Genomic DNA, 19,448 nt, shown 5'->3' on the forward strand with positions numbered 1-19,448 from the left:
AGGAAACGAAATCCCTTTCGTTCTCTTCTCCTCTTTCAGAAATCGTGGTTTCGCATTATCGAAAAAATTTCTCTTTATTTCTTCCTTAAAGGAAGAGCGGTATGCAACGTGATATTGTTACGTATACCGGAAAGCGGCTCGAAGCAACTCGAACGTTTCTATCCATCGAGCCGTGAATCGGTGGAGCGAGTCGACCACGTAGCTCGATCCATGTAAACCAACGTGAAAGGTCAAAGGCGAGGAGAGGAAAAGGAGCGGCTCTCGCGATGGGATCGATATGGAGTTGCTGTATCATTTGCTGCGATGAAGCATCTATTTAGCTCAACGATCCGAGGGGAAGCTTTGTTCCAAATTCTCCTTCCATTTTTTATTCTAATTTATCGATACTACGTACGCGATCCTCGTTCGGCGCTTACTTTTCACGATTGCCTCGAAAGATTTATATCGCGGATAGAAACGAATTTTTCTAGAAAAATCCGACAAATTCGTACAGAAATGCATAAGGAGCTCGTAACGATTCGTTGTACAAGAGTAAGTACTTACGTGAATACAGTGTGTTCCATTCTTCGAAGGACGATGGAAAAATTATACAAATTTTACGATGTTTGCGAACGTGGAATATCGGAGGGGAGGAAGAAAAGAAAACTGCTCGTATTTTATCGCGTAATGTTTGCACTCCGATTTTTTTTATACAGGGTGTCCCAAAATTAACGCAAGATTTGAATTTGCCGCGATTTTTGCATCAAGTTATTGGCAAGTCTGGAAAAAGAACAGTTTGATAGTTGAGAGTTTAAGGTTGGTAAAAATGGAGCGTTATACGATACGACAACGTGGAATGGATTATTAATCGTGAAAAAGTGGATGCTGATTTTTCCAACGAAATAATCCTAAGCGCATTTTCACTTCGATTTGTTAATCGGCAAAATTGTTTGGGGTTCGGAGAAGCCACGTGTGATTAGCGAAAAACAAATGCACTCACAATCTGTTTGGTGCGGATTTTGGGTAGGAGGCACCATACTTTTTTGAGAAAGAAGCTGCAACTGTTAACTCGATATCGCGACACGATAACACAGTTCTTTCCGAAATTGGATGATATTGATGTGAATACATGGTTTCAACAAGACGATGCTATGTGCCATATGAAACAATTCAATTACTGCACGAAACATTTCCTGTACTCGTGTACTCTCTCGTTTCAGTGATCAGAATTGACTTTCTAGATCGTGTGATTTAACACCATTAGATTTCTTCTTATGGGGTTATTTATGAAGTCAAAGGTTTATGTCAACAATCCTACAAGCACACGTGCATTACCAGAGGAAATTAAATGCTTCATCAATGAAATTCAGCCACAATTGTACGGAAAGGTAATGAAAAATTTGGACTAAAGGGTGCATATGTGCCCGATGTGTTATTCCATAAATAACTATATCCTATATATTTATGATTCACTTAAAAAATAAATATCTAAAAACTCTCTTTTATATTTAATTCAAATCTTGCGTTAATTTTGGGACACCCTTTATCTCCTTAACCAGTCGAGCGAAGTTTGGGTATTTCTTGTCCATCAGTGACTTTATTTTTAAACGTTTCCCTTTATATTTCTCGATAGAATAAACGAACACGGTTTCTTCCTCTTCTTTTATTTCTCAATCAAGATCCTTCGATATGAAGACAACTCAACGGAAACAAGTGGAAAATAACGAACAGGAGCGAAACGAAAATTAAGATTCGCCCTGTTTTTTACGAACGTTTTAGAGCCGGGATCGGATAATGGGGGAAAAAATAAGGATGAAAGGGACTCGATTGGATCGCGTGCATCGTTCGTTATCGCGAACGTTGGTTGGACGACGCTCGTGTTATGCAGATGCGTTCCACCACGAGAAGGCGGTCTGCGGGCGTGGGGGGAGGCTTCGACAAATCATAAATCGAAACTGGAACTGGAAAAAGGCGGACAAAGGGGGGAATAAGTTTGAGGGAAAGAGAGAGAGAGAGAGAAAAAAGAGACGCGCGGTGAAATAGCGTTTCGTGGTTCGACGGAAATAAAAGCAGGTAGCCATTTTAAGGGTGGTTCTCGAATTTCAAGCCTGGTAACCGAGATCGGGTATTTCGATTCTGATATTACGTTTCGCTCGCGTCGATCGCGTTTCGTTGTTACCTTTGCCAAAGAACAAATTTTTACCATTTTTTTCTTTTTTCTTCTTTTAGCGTCGCTTTTAATCCAATCGTGTCTCTCGCTCGTAAAATAATAAGAAAGGTGTTTAAACGATTCCTCCTCCCTCTCTCTTTTCAACTCGAATTCTCTTATAGACAATCTAGGAGAAATTAATCGCGATAAAAAAAAAGATTTCTTCTTTTTCGAATTCTTCTTCCAAAGTGAAGAAAACTTATCGGTTGAATCAAAACTCGATAACCGTTGTCACCCGCTTGCAAACCCTTCGTTGATTCAAATTCGCTGATAAATAAAGGCGGTAAAGTTGGAGGAGGGGAGAAAAATTGGAAATTAGCAGCGGTGATCTCTCGGTTGGGAATAAGGGATCGTTTCAAAGTTTCCTGGTAAGATAAAGTTAAGCAAATTCCACGGTGTAAAATAACGGGCTGCAGAACTTTGTTTCTCTTTGCTTCGAGGACCGGCCCTTTCCTCCTCCTCCATTCTTTGCGTACCTTGCGAATAATCGCGGCGTTACTCTCGCTAAGAGGAAGGGTTTAGGTTTACGTTTTGGACACCAGCTTTACTACAACTTATCTACAACTTACCAAGGTTTACAAACTTCCTATTCTATTTCCTCGAAATTCGAAGCTGGGATTCTCTCTTCGAGATCCGGTGCTTCTTCCCATATTTCCATCTTCCATATTTTATTTTTTTTTTTTAAACACCGTTCCCGATATACATGGAACGGGATAGTTTCCATCCTTCATCCCATAGTCCCTAAATGTTCGAGTTTCCCAAGTTTCGAAGCGACGAACCAACATCTTTCCCACTCCGTCTCTCGGCATCTGTCGGATCCCAAAGTCGAATTGATCGGTGTTGTCGGGCTTGTTTCGAGAGAACTGGGTTAGCGTCGAGTTGTCTACCTCGAGGAGGACAGGGAAAAATCCTTTCTCTCTTCCTCGATGCAGTGAAGTGGTCGCTCGAGTTTCTTTTTCTTTTTTTTAATATAAAATCGGGCGAAATTCGGCGTTAATTATTTCCGTTGGATGATATTCGTTACGTGTTATAGAAGAGTTGGAACGAAGAGATGGAAAACGAAGGAGAAGGTTTCTGGGTGAGTGACCCGTTCTCATTTGACATTCAATGGATAACGTCGGCTATAAAGGCTCGGAATGTCGTGTACTCGGGCGGCGTAAATTATATCCAGCCACGGAATTCGTTGTAATTTCTCTCTACGTGACAATTAGACGCATTTCTCGATGAAGCATCGACCGACTCGACTTGGATGAATTTCTCGATTCGCTTGTCAGGCTATGAACGCGGTATCGTTGCACGAATCGAGAGAAAGAATCGCAAGGAGAGGGATGAAGTTATTCTCGCTTCTTGTCTCGCTTCCAGCGATTAAGATTATCGCGAAAAATCTGATAATTAATACCTCCGAGATTGAACGTTTTCGTTTCCGTGAAAAAGTACGAAATTCTAATTAAAACGGCGAGTCCTCGAGATTCCTTCCGTCGCTTTGTATCGCGGATCGGTTTTCCTGAAATCGGGTTCGCTTAAAGGAAAGAAAAAAAAGAAAAAGAAAGAAAAATCTCCTCTCGAGGTTTAACGTTCCTCGAGTATCTCGTTCGAGTATATAAGGAGATTGGACGACAAAGCGCGGCAATATAGATTTTAAGGCAAGATTGGTTTTAAATGTTAGAGAACCCGTTGGAATAATACCGTTGGACGTAGAATAATTCCAAGATGTTCAGATTTCTTTCCATTATTGTTTAATTACTTTTTAGAATTTGTTATTCCGAGTAAAGGAAATTTTACTCGATTTTTTTTTCTCTACAAGAAAAAATGGAAAAGTCGAATTATTTTTACAAGAATAAAAATTGCAACGTTTTGCAACCAGGAATTATAAGACGGGGTTTTATCAATGGATTTCTATTACGATCCATTCCCATCGTTTCTACTAGAAAGGCCTTGTAAAAATTGCAAAGCATCAAAGCGCAAATACCAAACTCCCATTAACAATCTCCATCTCTTTCCATCTATTTTTAAACAAATATTACTCTTCGTTTTAACGTAAGCTTCAATTCCGAAATTATTTCTCTTTCTCTCTCGAGAAACGACGTATTAGAAAATTTTACAATCGAACTTTAAATTTTCTTTCAAGTTCAATCTTTCAATACTCGTACTTTTTTTTTTTTAGATCGAAATATCACAAGTATTTGAATTTTTTTCGAAAATATTTTTTCGTCCCAAGGATAAAATCGAATTAAAAGTAGATTTAAAAGCCTTTAACAAGCGTCTCCATCCTTCTTAATACCGTAACTGTTTTATTTCTTTTTTCTTTTCGATCGATCAACGCATGTAACGGGGAAGAGAAAAATTTTTCCTTCGCGAAGAATCGTTGGGTTGAGAATTGACCTTGCGAGCTTTGCGATAAAATTCGAAAAAAGCGTCTCTCTCTCTCTCTCTTTCTCAAGAGAGCGGCGTTGGCGATCGATCTTCGTCGTAAGTAACCAACAATGGCGGAGTCATTTCCGTTTTTGCGGTAATTATACGTGCCCCGACCGCATTTGCTTTTAATTTCACTCGCGTGTCATTTACCGTACGTCTTTGCGTTCTCGTGACTGCTACTCCTTCCTTCGATTGATCCATTTCTTTTTTCATAAAATTATACCCTGCAACAAAACAAGAGCAACGTATCTATAGAAATAGAAGAGAAAAGTGGAATTTACGAAGAAAGAAATAAATCAATTTGAAACGAAAACCATGCGTTCTCGTTTCATCGAGAAAAAGACGAATTTTCTCAACGAGCAATTTCAACGAGGAAGACAAAACAAATTCTCGATATTTTCTATCCCGTTACTTATCGTCACATTTCGTTTCAAAACGAAATCGTGTCAAATTCAGATGTTTCTCGTGTCCATTTTTTCCAACGCTTTTTACGTCTATGCACTCGTACGCAGATCCATCTTTCTCGACCATTCGAATGAAAAAAAAAAAAGAAAAAAAAGAATCAGACCGATGAAAGGGAATAGGGTTCATATGCGCGATTTGTCGTCGAATTGATTCGAAACTAATCAAAGGTAAAATCATTTTAACAATTTCTCGATACGCGCTTCGCACGGAATCTTTGACACCGGGTAATTTGATCGAAGTAACTTTGAAATATTTTCACAATTTGTTAATCTTCGATACTTAAATTTGGATCAAATGTGAGTTTTATTTCATCGAACGACACGATCGTAATCGATCGTAAATTCTTAATTTTATCTTCGAAAGGATCGAATTGTCGCGCGATTAATACACAGATGCAGATTTAGCGTGGATCGGCGGTTTAATCGCTCAATGAAACAGATTGAAATTCACGTTGAGAAGAAAGAAATATCGAGGCCCGTTTAGCGAGAGGGGGGGCCTACGAATTTCTAGTTTGCACAACGATTCATTTATCACGCGTTCCGTGTATTTGTCTTCGTGCCAGTTATTAATTGCTCCCTCGTCGAGTGGAGCACGTACAAATATTGGCTTGTACGAAATATGCCGGAAAGTCATTGTCACAACGACCAAAATGTCGTTTGAACGTAGCTACTTTTCCAACAAAACTGTCACGCGTTCCAATTTCGAATTATTATTTTCTTGCTACGTAACGTACTTTTGAATTCATAAACCGTACGATCCATCTTTTTTATCAACTATACAAAAACGTTCGATTGTTCGCATCGATCACCAAAATTTGATCGATGAGAAATCGGTCAAACAATTAAACTAAAATTTCACTTAAAACTCGATCGAAAAATTTATTACCTTTTCTCATAATACTCATTATTTTCGAGATGTCTAAATCGAAACTTTGAAATTGTAAAATAAAAAGAGATCGGTTCGATTTTCTATCCGATGGAATAATTTTCGAGATCCTGTTCATATTTGCAACGCAATGAAATTTCGAATACGAGGATAAAAATAGATGCTGGATAAAAAATCGAAACGCTGATCGATGAGAAATCGCTCAAACAGTTAAACTAAATTTAAATTTAAATTTCACTTAAAACTCGATCGAAAAATTTATTACCTTTTCTCATAATACTCATTATTTTCGAGATATCTAAATCGAAACTTTGAAATTGTAAAATAAAAAGAAATCGAGCAGGTTCGATTTTCTATCCGATAGAACATTTTCGAGATCCTGCTCATATTTGCAACGCAATAAAATTTCGAATGCGAGGATAAAAATGGACGCATCGAAACTCTTATCTTAAAATTTATTACCTTTTCTAATTATTCTCGAGATATCTAAATCGAAACTTCGAAATTGTAAAATAAAAAGAGATCGGTTCGATTTTCTATCCGATGGAACGTTTTCGAGATCCTGCTCATATTTGCAATAAAATTTCGAATACGAGGATAAAAATGGACGCATCGGAACGCTGATCGATGCGAGAATTGCGGACTCGAAATAACTCGGAAGAAAGAAAGCACGAGTAGAGCGAGTGCATATCGCGCGTTCCATGGCTGTTCAGTTCAAACGCTTAGCCGCGATTTAGAAAGAATGCAGCGATTGGAGGGGAACAATGGAGAAGTGTGGAGTGGCAAGGATCGCGTGCGAGAATCCCTTAAGAGCCGATTCCTCGAGACGATTACGAGATGGCGTTAAACGGAATTCAACAGTGTAAGAGTACAAGTACAGGCACGAGAATTCTTTTCTCGAAGCGTTGCGAGGATCGTACACGATTAGATATAATTTCGACGTAATTTCGTTCTTCTTACTTCGCCGTAGTTTCACCGTTATTCGATATTCGGGACTCGAGGATCACTCGACGACGAAGTCGAAACGCGGCGTCGTGGCTCAGTTCCTTGGACGGCCCTCCGGGACTCGGTTACCGATGACTGCGGAACTTGTCGCGGGAACCGAACAACGCTTTGGAAAATGAGCTCGGGGAAATTGAGTCGAAAGTTGAATTTCGAGGATTGCCGGTAGAACGGATCGAGATATATTTTCCAGGATAATAATCTTTATCTCCTCCCTCGATAAACCGGCCGCTTACTTACGAAGGATAAAATTCGTTCGTAAATCGACAAATAATCGATTCGAATTTCTCTCCATCTCCTCTTTTCTTTCAGAAAATTATCGTTCGTTCCCCTCCTCCACTTTCCTACCACTCGTGGTATATATATAGGTTTCGCAACTAAGTAATTGCGAATTTTTTTTAGAAAATCAAAGATAATTTTTTCATGGAACTAAATAACTTTATTCTGTAACGTGTTGCCCATTTTGATCAATGACTTTTTGCCATCTTTCAGGCAGCATCATAATCCCACATTCGTAAAACTTGTGGTTTTTATTAGCAAAAAACTGAATCAGGTACGATTCGATATCATCATTATTGAAATTTTTACCATTCAAGGAGTTTTGTAAAGATCGAAACAAAAAGTAATCGGATGGTGCAAGATCAGGACTATATGGTGGATGTGGCAAAACATCCCAACCAAGCTCCAATAATTTTTGCCGAGTGACCAAAGATGTGTGTAGCCTTGCATCGTCATGATGGAATACAACACCTTTTCGATTTGTCAATTCGGGCCGCTTTTCTTCAACTGCATTGTTTAATTTAGTTGTTGTAGACAATGTAGACAACAGAATTGATCGTTCGGTTGGGTGGTAAGAGTTCAAAATAGACAATTCCTTTGTAATCCCACCAAACTGATAACAAAACCTTCTTTCGACGAATACCAGCTTTTGATGTTGTTCGAACTGGTTCACGTGGCCTGTTCCACCATCTTTTCCACTTGATATTGTTGTAAACAACCCATTTTTCATCGCCAGTTATCAATCGTTTTAAAAATGGATCATTTTCATTACGTTTCTTTAGCAAATCGCAGCTGTTAATGCGTCGCGTTAAATGCTTTTCTTTCAGTTCGTGAGAAACCCATGTATCGAGTTTTTGAACATAGCCAAGTTGTTTTAAGTGCTTTTCAATGCATGTACGCGATACATGAAGCTTCTCTGCAATCTCACGAGTTGTACTGTGACGATCCGAATCGATTATTGCTTTGATTAGGTCGTCATCAGCTTCAACTGAAATCCGCAATTACTTAGTTGCCAACCCAATATTTTATCTTCACTTTATGAAAAAGTAAGGTGTAAACACCTCAGAAACCTCGCATATTTCAGTATTTCGTGTCGATTTCCCGTAAAACCGGACGAAATAATACGAAATAAGGTAACGTATATCCCATCCGTAAGCGCGATAAGTCACGTTCGTACACGAGGAGGGAGGGGTGTATCCTCCGCGTAGGATGAACGCCTAGTCGAACAAACAATTCTCCGTTGTTTGAAGTGGTATTAAAGGGTTCCAGATGGTACGTATCTTGGTACGGAAGAGAAGGTTGGGGAAAGAGAGACAATTGATATGGGATTGGATGCACTCCAGATGCGTGGAATGGAACAACGAGCGAAACCCGATGGCTACGTCTCTGGCACTTATGCAAAGGGTGGTGTAAGGGGGGGGAGAAGTATGCGGGAGAGGTTGTTGTTATCAATGGAAGCTCGATTCTGCCAACATTCCCCTCTTCACGCGGGGAATACGTAGCATCACTTTCAACTCTGACCGACTCTCGCTCTTCCGCCTCTTTCAACGAGTTCTTATCTCTCCTCTCCTTTCGAGGAGACGCCAGATTCGAAATACCACGTTTCTCGCGCTTCAAAATGCCGATCGATTCTCTGCAAATATTCTACAATTTCTGTGTATTTTTAATATTTCTCGTATATAATTTTCCAAGATAACTCGTTCGAAACGTTCCAAGTAGCGACTCGAGATGATTTTACGCATTTAAAATGATTTCGTATGCTAATTAAGCTATAAAAACGTTATATTTTAATAATTCATATATATATTTACGTCTTTCTAATATTATTTTCTGTATTTCTTCTTTTTTTTTGTGTGTGTGATAATTTATAAAACAGGTACATTTTTGATTGTCTTCCATCGGTTCGTTTCGGCAAGAATAAACTTCATTTCAAGAATCGAACTTTGTGATAATTACCGATTGATCTCTAATTATCGAATCTCATGGTTCTCGAAAATTAATCCGTTAAAATTTTTATAAATTTTTAGAATCATTAATTGGAAATAATCAAGCATAAATAAAGATTCTCGCAAGATTGAAATCGTTGGAAATTTTAAACACGTTATAATTCAATCGAAAATCTCATTAATATGCCGTTATATAAGGAAAAGGAAGGACGTATCCGAAGAATTCGAGAAAATAGTGGACACTGAAAATTGTATAAATTCAAAAGTTAAAAATTTCGTTTTAATTCTATTTGAGAGCCGCCCGAACTTTTCCCAACGAGTTACACGCGAATTCTCTTTGTCGAAAGGAATGGGAAAAAGCCCCCCTTCCAAACCAAGAGAAATCATCCCCCGGAGGGGGAAGGAGTCGCGTGTTTTAAAATCTAGGCCGCCTGGACGAGAAACGCGAGAAAACAAGCCCCGATGTCCCGCCCGATGTTCAACATCTCGGTTTTTTAATTATTCAAATTGCCGGCGAGAATTAATAAATCCCATTAGCTCGTTAACACACCGTTACGGAAACTTTCTTCCGTGCACGGAAGAAATTGGAGGAACTTTAATCGTCGAGTAAATTCACCCTTAGCGGTTAACGTCCCACCCTTGGAGAAAGAAAAACCACCTCCTTGCTGGTCTTCCCTTTCTCGAATATTACACGTATTTTCTTTTCTTCTCCTTCTTTTCCTCGAAGAAAAAAATCAACGGCGCTTCGTCTTCCGTTCCTCGATTGTTTTATTTTCATTTTTATAAATAATAATAATAATTTGTTCGAAAACAAGATTCTCTCTTTCTATCTATCTCTCCAATTTCTCGGTTATTTCAAATTTCCAACAACGCACGAATCGGTCGATCGCAAAATTTCCAACGTGACCGAGTAACGTTTACCAATATAACGTTCACGGGATCCATCGCGCTCCACTTCTCCTCCTCCTCGTCCAGATTTCTCTCCCACTCGAAAATTTGCCCCGCAATCCGATCGATATCTTTTCACGGAGAAATTGTAACGTTTACCCTCGGCAATTTTGAGCAAACGCTCGTACACCGGAATTTATTATAAAGGTAAACAAAGAGAGAATAGGTGGAATCGTCGCGAGCATCCGTATCGGCCGAGGAGGGGCTTCGATCGACGCGTGCAAATCGAATCCTCGATCGTTAATTTTCCGCACGTGCGACTTTGGTTTTGCTTGGACGGAAAGAATATAATTGGAAATCGCTTCTTTTCATCTTGTCGAATTTTTCTGGATTATATCGGAAAAATTGCGAGATAAACGCTGCGCGACTCTTTGTAATCCACTTTATTTCTTATTATCTATCTATTCTTGATCATATAAATTATCTTCACGCGTTTTCTAAACGGTTATATTATAATTTAAAAAATACATTCGATTCTTATTCTTCTTTGAAAATTCTTTATTGAATTCATTAAATTAGAATAAGATTAAATAAGCAAAGGAGTATCTGTCTATTGCAAATTTGTGGCTAAGAGATAAATGTTTCTGTTTTCTCTCTATTTCTATATATATATTATATTTTTATTCGCTCGTGAAAGATTGGAAAATTTTTGAATTTAGAAACGATTATGAAAATCGCGTATCTCAACCGTGTGCTTTGTTTATCACGTTGCGGCGCACCGGTAATTATTAGGGAATTTATGAAATTAACGCAGGATTAATGGGCTGATTTTCATTGCTGATTAATGTAAATGCGAAAGCAACGGGTGTTGTTAACATTAATAAGAGAGTACGAGAGAGGATTCCGCCTCTTTATTCTCCCAAACTCGTTATTAAATTTGCGGAAACACGATTCAACTTGTACATATATATATATATATATATATATATATATATATATATATATATATTTCACGGAAACGTACGTTATTCCCGACGTTTGTAATTATCGTTCCCATAAAAATCAAAATTGACCTGATTTGTATCAAAAGTCGAAAATCATTCCAAATTCTCGTACGTTTAGATCCTATTGATGTTCCGAATAATCGAACAAAATTTCGAAATTTCTGAAAGAAAGAAAGTAAAAATAGAAAGACAGCGGTGTGGAAGAAAAGCCGAATCCGTGCGATCGAAAGTGAGTCGAAAGCAAGCCACTTGTTGATCCGTATCGCGAACGGTGATTCATTGTTCCCATTGACAGCGGGAATAGGAAATTCCGTAAGTGCAAAGGAACACCCGTTTAATCCTTCGATCGGGGCGCGTTTAACTTGCTGTGCAAATCCACGAGAGAGAGGAAGGATCCACGAGGCTCGCGTTTCCTAAAACAGGTGGGTGGAGTTGCACTTCTATTCGACGCGCACCCACCCGCCTCGCCATGTCGCCTCCACCCCCTTCTCCGTTCGAGTACAACGTTCGTAAAAGGGGCCGCTTGTTCTGTCCTTTGCTCGTGTTTATCACAAGTGTACGCGAATATTCGAGCGCGTATTCAATAACGATTGCTCTGGAATGGAAAAATCTCGATTACGAGAGAAGGGGAGGCGAACGAGCAGGGAGGATAATTTTGGAGAAAAATTAGGCGGACGTTGGGGTGGGTCGCCATGTTCGATCCTGCCAGTGGGAGCCATTTTGACGGAGAGATTTACGTTCGAACGGTTTCACGCCTCGATTGGCCTAACGAAATTTCATCACCCCGGCCCGCCATGGATTTCATCGTATAAACATCGGCCTGTGTCCCATCGTACTCTCTCTCTCTCTCTCTTTTACTCGTCCTCCCCCTTTAACCACGCGCGTAATTTGCAAATCGACTTTAAGGTTTGACCAATCCCAATCGTTGATCGCTCCGCGGAATCCGATCCAACCCCCGCCCATTATCGCAACGATAAATCTCACTCCCTTCCCGATATCTCGTTAATTATTATACACGGGGAAAAATTGACGTTGAAAAATGTCCAAGTTGTTTGAAATATATTCGTAAAGGGAGGGGATATTATAAAGAGGTTAATTTATAATCATCGCTGTAAACAGCGGCTGTTATTTTTCTCTCCATGATTAATAATTTACGAATGATGTAAAAAGTAGGAGAACGACGCCTACGTTGGTAAAAGAAAGAAACAACGATCATGGAAACTCAACACAGATCCGTGAAAATCATTCTAAATTCTCGAATAATTCGAACGTTTAGATTGATGGGTTCCGAATAATCGGGCGAAATTTTGAAATTTCTGAAAAAAAAAAAATAGAAAGACAGATATGGAAGAAAAGCCGAATCCGTGCGATCGAAAGTGAGTCGAACAAGTCCGTGTCACCGTAGTTTAAACAAAAATTTCGAAGGGATGAGGAATCTTCTTGCCGAGAATCATCCCCCTCGAGACGGTATCCTCGATCTCGAAGATTGTCAAGATTATTTCTCTTTAACGTCAATCCACGATAACTTGATTTCTCTTATTCCATCATCTCTGATCAGCTCGGATGCCGGTTTCGGATGAATCTCGAGGGGAGGGGGTTACGTATCGAGGAGTGGAAAAGGGCGGAAACGGTATACAGAGAGAGAGAGAGAGAGAGAGAGAGGGAGAGGGTTGGTTTCCGGCGGCTCATCCCTTCGCTTCTCCGCGCGTCTTTTTCCCCGTCGTTTCGCGGAGAATCGAATCTCGTTGGAAACTAATTTCGTGCCTTTGTGGATCCACGTCATTACCGCCGCGGCACACGTCGGGGAACGTGACTCGGTGGCAGGGTGCAGGCAGGCAGGGCTAGGGGTAGCAAGATTTCCGATACTATTGAAATCCGTCCAAGTGAAAAGTAAATTATATCAAATCTCCCCCGTCCCTCCTCCACCATCCTTTGATGTTTTCGTCGATGGAAAAGAGAGGCGGACCGGCTGTGTTTTCGAACGAAATGCGATCCCTTCTTCCTGTGACGCGCCGTCAATCCGCTTCTCCGCTATTACTTTTTCCCTCGAAAAAACTTACGAATCTTGCGTTTCACCCAGGGATGAAAATTTGATGAAAATTTTACTTTGCTTTTCTCTCTATCATCCGTAATGATAATTTCCTTCTTCTTCGTTTCTTTCGTTTCTTCTTCAAGGAAACTTCACAAGTATTTAAACACGTTCTTCCTTGTTAAGACACGATGGTTTTTAATTTTAACGTATGACGATATTGAGAATATTTCGTGACGATATATTATTAATCATTCTTCAACGAAATAATTATCGATCGTCAAATATATATTGTCGAATATAAAGCGTTCAGAATTCGAGTATCAGGGTATCGAAACGTATTGCTTATTAACATTAATGATAATATGCGAAAGATGAACGTTGAAATTATCCAGAGCTCGAAGCGAGAGTATTAATGAAACCAGGAAATTATAATATCTGGAATAAGTTTTCGTAGGAAGGAAGGAGACGTTGAATTTCAACGTGATCGCGAAATTTCTAAATTTCGATCCTTAAATTATCTTTGTAGTAAAAAGAAGGAATCTCGATCGCGATCGATAACAGCTTATCGGGACGAACGTAGCTCAACGGAATTCCCGTTTCCATTATTGGGAATGGACGCGAGAAAATTCATCACGCGACATCGGTCGGAAAGTCTGTTAAGCAGATTTCGATCGTGCCGTTTGATCGAACTTCGATGTTTCATTAATCGCGTCCGTCGCGAATAAACTCGTTTTCAAAGTTTCGCCGCGACTCCTTCGATCGGGACAACTCGTTCGAATTGATACACGTTGATCGAAGGATTTTTCAATTTCGAAATAATTTTCATAATTTACCGCATAATTTAGCGCGAATAAAAGCGAATTTCGAATTTCGTGCCGAGAAAATTCGAGATTTTTCAAAGTCCTCGAAGCGAACGACACGATCGAACACCGATCATAAATTTATAACTCAAGTAGGTCGTATTGTGGAATTAATCGACAAGCATCTCTAATTAGATATAAAAAGCCGCCATATCGTTTAATTTTAACGATTCAACATTTAATAACTTAATATATTAATTTTATAATAGGGTATCTAATCCTAGTTTTTTACTAAATTTTTTTAAAAATTATAAATAATTATTATCAATTAATTTTAAATTTCACCTGAAATCAATAAATTTAATTATAAATATTATTATTACAATTTAAATCTATATTAGAAAAATTAATTTATAAATCAAGTTTAGCTGGCACTCATATTTATCTTTACTAAAATTAATCTTCGAATAAAACTTTCATTTATTGTTTCGGAATTCTTTCGATTCTGTTTGTTATAAATTCAATTTTGGATATTTCGCAACATTTCGCATTTTCATCTACCTCTGCTTTTTCTTCTTAAATTTTTTTCACTCGTATCGGGCAAACGAAGATCGAGCAGTGGCCAATGACTCGGAAACGCAAAGGGAAATAAGGAAGAAAGGAACGAGTCGTGTATTTTATCGCGTATCGAAGATAAAAGAAATGGTAACAAATCGTCGTTGGCCTACCTGTGACGCGATTAATTAACCAGTTAGTCGAGATATTACTCCGAATGCTAGGTCTTACCGGCGCTACATGCAAACCGCATTTACGACGTCGTATATTAGTATAATACACGTCCCAACAAGGAAATAACACGCGTTTAGCCGGCTAAAATTCCCGATATTCACTCCTGTGATACACGTTCGAAGAATTTTATACGAGAAAGCGACGTTGAAATTTTTAGAATTTATTCCATTATAAAAGTTCTTTTTATCGTGTTCTTATTTAAATGTAAAGAGAAGACGAGAACATGAAAATTTATCGCAACGTCTGAAGCTAGACGTTGCTTGCCAAGAGACAAGGGTCTCGGATTAAATTTCAACCGTCATATTTTGAGTAGTCGTACGTCAAAGTTCAAAAGTCAAATATCCTGAGTCTAACATTCAACGGTTGAAAGTTATATATCCCGGTTGAAAAGTGAATCGATATTCGCGCATCTAGCTTCCAATTTTCGCGAAACACTTGCCGGTTTAACGACCGGATTAAAATAATCCCAGACACTTCGAACAAACTGAACTTCATCGAGTAAAAAATACTTCGAAATATCATAATATTCGCATAGAAGTACCATAATATTGCATAATTCATCATATATATGAACAAAAATAGAAGAAGGTTAACTATCAAATTGTCGTAGAATTAAAAACGTGGACAAGAAAAAAAAAAAAGGAGAAGAAAGTTCGAACGTCGATCCCGGATTGAAAAAAATCTGTCGATTTACGATCGAGAGGCAAAGCTTAGATTTTCGGTGATGCACCGAGATATAGATAGATCGTGGTAAAAACCTGGCTTGATAAACCGCGCAGCGCTGTTCACCGTCGCGCAACCAAAAAACCTGCGACTGCGTTTTTCATCCCCTCCCTTCTTCCCCCAAAACCAGCGAAAAAGAAATTTATCGGTGATTTGTTCCCCAACTAAATCGCGCGCTCAATCTTTCTCTCTCTTTCTCTCTTTCTCTCTTCTCGAAAATTAACCGAGGATTGACTCGACGATTTAAATTCTCTTCTCCGATTCCAAAATCTTCGAAATCTTCGAAAGATGATGCAGCTTTCGAAAATATATTCGGAAAAATCGTTGGTTTCGTTGGACTACTCGCAAGCGCAATAACAGTCGGCGAGATGCACGGTCCGGAATAATTTCGCCTAAGTAGATTATACTCCACGTCGCGTTTTCCTTAGGCGCCGTTAAGCCCGGGACACGTACAACGACCCGCTCCTTTAAATCACGCGAGCCGTTCAATTATTCTTGCCTCGCCCTCCGTGCCCCCTCCGTTTCCCCCATATTTTACCAAAAACCAACCCGTCCTGGAGAATCATCTCGAACGTTAATCGGATGAAAATCGGATCGATCGATTTCCACTTCGTTTCCCATTTCGTTGCTTCGTCTTACGACCACACACTTCCGGAGTATATATTTTCACTTCGCGGAGTCGTTACGGTTATAGTATAGTTGAAACGCGAAGGAAAAGTATAAAGAATGAGTCTAGATACGCGTGACAGAGTGACGTATGTATATAAAAAAAAAGAAAGAAAGAAAAAAAGAAAAAGGCATCGAGGTTTCGAGCATGAGGAGAAGCATGATATATGTAGCTACGTTATACGACATGACTGATGATTCACGGCGAGGGGGGAAAGAAGGAGGCGAGATCGAGGAGAAAGTTAAAAATTTAACTAATTACGCGAGAAAAAAAAAGGAAGGAACGAAAAGGGAAGAATAAATCGAATAAATATTGATCCGAGTGGTTAACTTCGAAAAAACGCGAATATTCGCTAAACGAACAGATAATACGGGATAAAAGAAGCGGCAAAGAAAGAGCAATCAGATTTAATTAGCCGTAAGGAGGAGGAGGAGGAGAGAAGGCGGGAAAAAAGTTATCGTCGATCGCGTCTATTAAGGCGGGGTGGACGCACCGCGACAATACGATACAACGGGGTTGTTGAATATGGAGTAGCGTTCCCTTTATGAAATTCGAATCCCCGACGGACACCGGGCGGAACTGCCGAATACGTAATACCTCGGGGCGACCGGTGTAATTAGTTGTTACTTCCCCCACCCTCCTATAAACTATCTCCGCTCGTTTCATCGTCGTCGATAACTTTGATCAACGAATCCTTCTCTCCCCGCGCTCTACTCCATTCGCGTTCCGTATTATCGCGGTGGCGAAAGCGATAGCATCGAAAGTGGCGGCAAAGTTATCGTCGGCTGAAACGGCACGCGTAACACCGACTTAGATGCATAGGTCTCCGTGTATCGCGTTTCCTCTTCCCGTTCGAGGGTGCATCTTGCACGAATGCAAATACGACCGGCCCTATTGCGCGCCAAAACCTCTTCGATCGAAACCTCTTTATCGAACGATCCTCGATAAGTGTAACGACGAGAGGATTTTTTTTAGAAAATCAAAGACAATTTTTTCACGGAACTAAATAACTTTATTCCGTAATGTGTTGCCCATTTTGATCAACGACCTTTTGCCATCTTTCAGGCAGCATCATAATCCCACGTTCATAAAACTTGTGGTTTTTATTAGCAAAAAACTGAATCAGGTACGATTCGATATCATCATCATTATTGAAATTTTTACCATTCCAGGAGTTTTGTAAAGATCGAAACAAAAAGTAATCGGATGGTGCAAGGTCAGGACTATACGGTGGATGTGGCAAAACATCCCGACCAAGCTCCAATAATTTTTGCCGAGTGACCAAAGATGCGTGTAGCCTTGCATCGTCATGATGGAATACAACACCTTTTCGATTTGTCAGTTCGGGCCGCTTTTCTTCAACCGCATTGTTTAATTTCGTTAGTTGTTCAATGTAGACGACAGAATTGATCGTTCGGTTGGGTGGTAAGAGTTCAAAATAGACAATTCCTTCGTAATCCCACCAAACTGATAACAAAACCTTCTTTCGACGAATACCAGCTTTTGATGTTGTTCGAGCTGGTTCACGTGGCCTGCTCCACCATCTTTTCCGCTCGATATTGTTGTAAACAACCCATTTTTCATCGCCAGTTATCAGTCGTTTTAAAAATGGATCATTTTCATTACGTTTCTTTAGCAAATCGCAGCTGTTAATGCGTTGCGTTAAATGCTTTTCTTTCAGTTCGTGAGGAACCCATGTATCGAGTTTTTGAACATAGCCAAGTTGTTTTAAGCGGTTTTCAATGCATGTATGCGATACACGAAGCTTCTCTGCAATCTCGCGAGTTGTACTGTGACGATCCGAATCGATTATTGCTTTGATTAGGTCGTCGTCAACTTCAACTGGACGACCAGAGCGTTTTTCATCTTCGTTTGTCAAATCAATTTTGACACTGCCGTTCTTAAGGCTTCGTCGCTATAAACAGCACGTAACTTTTTGCGAGCTTGCGATGCGTTTTTCCCTTTGCGAAAATAAAAAAGCAAAATATGACGATAATGTTCCTTTTGATTTTCCATTTTTCAACGAACGCCAAACGAAAACTACGCAACCGATCAAAAAACTCTTTACTGATTGACAGCTGAATTGCCAACTATCAAATAACAAAATGTGTTTTACATTTGGACTACGCCAGCAAACCTAAAAATTCAACTGAAGCCATCTATGAGTGAAATCCGCAATTACTTAGTTGCCAACCCAATACAAAGGATGGAAAATAATCGAATCTATCGAAGCGTTTTATTCTACGATGTAGAGGAACAATGACGTCCGATATGGAGATATTTGAAAATGGAGCTTTTCGTGGAGACGAAGGTGATAGAAAGGCGGTGGATCAAATCTCGATGGATAACGCGATATGACGTTGAGAGGGGATGGATCGAAGCGACTTGCCGCTAAACGATTACGACGAGGGAAAATTGACGGTGTTAAACGGTGTATACACGGAGAGTTGGAAGAGAACTCGTCCGTTATGATATAGAGGTCGGGTTGGGTTTTGCGTAGCATCATGCTCACTTGGAATAATAGGATTCGGTTTCGGTAAGCGGAAATTTCGGATAGTTGGCGGTCGTACGAAATTTGCATACACGGTCAGAAATCCGCAGGATTTATGTTAATAATATAATTCGTTCGGATCGAGTTATGCGGTCAAGTAAATTGACGCGTATATACGGGCTAATCATTCGAAACCATTTTCACAAATTTCGTTTATAAATTAAAATCATTTCCCGTATCGGGCAAAATCTAAATCCTTCCCATTTCCATCGTTTATTTCATGTTTATTGTATCTATTATTACGGTTTATTTCAACGAGCGAGGATCGTTAAATTAGAACAAAGGAGAAGAAAAGTAAATAATTGAATCAAACGAAGAAAGAGAAATTATTTCACGATCATCGGAATATTTTATACTCCTTTCAATTGTGCACACGCGGGATTACACCCGCGGAGTACAATTATCGTAATAAAAACCTTTCATCCTATTTCACCTTTTCTTCTCTTCGTTCGCACCCTAATAAACAATTTCTCGAATCGCTTCTCGAAGCGATTATCCGTTATTTTATATCGTATCGCATCGTCGAAGAGTGTTCCACTGGAATGAAACAGCATTTAAACGAACGTAAAAAAAAAAAATATCCTCTCGTCGATTATTACCTTGAAATAATTTCTAAAAAATTTCGTACGAAACACAGATGTTCGAAGGGTCTCGAAAGAAAGAAAAAATAAAAAAGGAAATAAGAAACGAGAGGGAGAAAATAGCTCGCATAGGTCGAACATCCCGTCGGAGATCGAGAATAATTGTGCTTTATGTCGTTGTCGCGGGGACGACGACGTATCAGCGTGTCGGTTGCCGACGTAACAGAGCTGTG

General features: G+C 39.5%; 1 protein-coding gene and 1 long non-coding RNA gene across 2 annotated transcripts in view; one reads left to right on the forward strand and one right to left on the reverse strand.

The window, feature by feature from the left end:
- The window catches only part of LOC724269 (connectin), a 190,043-nt gene that overhangs the window by 50,232 nt on the left and 120,363 nt on the right, over nucleotides 1-19,448 (forward strand). The gene's annotated exons all lie outside the window — the stretch shown is intronic.
- LOC102654831 overlaps nucleotides 1-19,448 on the reverse strand; it is a 158,365-nt gene that overhangs the window by 8,916 nt on the left and 130,001 nt on the right. Inside the window, exon 10 of the long non-coding RNA XR_003305361.1 lies at nucleotides 544-4,827. This is a non-coding gene — a long non-coding RNA (uncharacterized LOC102654831). The remainder of the gene's footprint in view (nucleotides 1-543; nucleotides 4,828-19,448) is intronic.

Source organism: Apis mellifera, linkage group LG9, assembly GCF_003254395.2.
Source record: "Apis mellifera strain DH4 linkage group LG9, Amel_HAv3.1, whole genome shotgun sequence".
Lineage (NCBI taxonomy): Eukaryota > Metazoa > Arthropoda > Insecta > Hymenoptera > Apidae > Apis > Apis mellifera.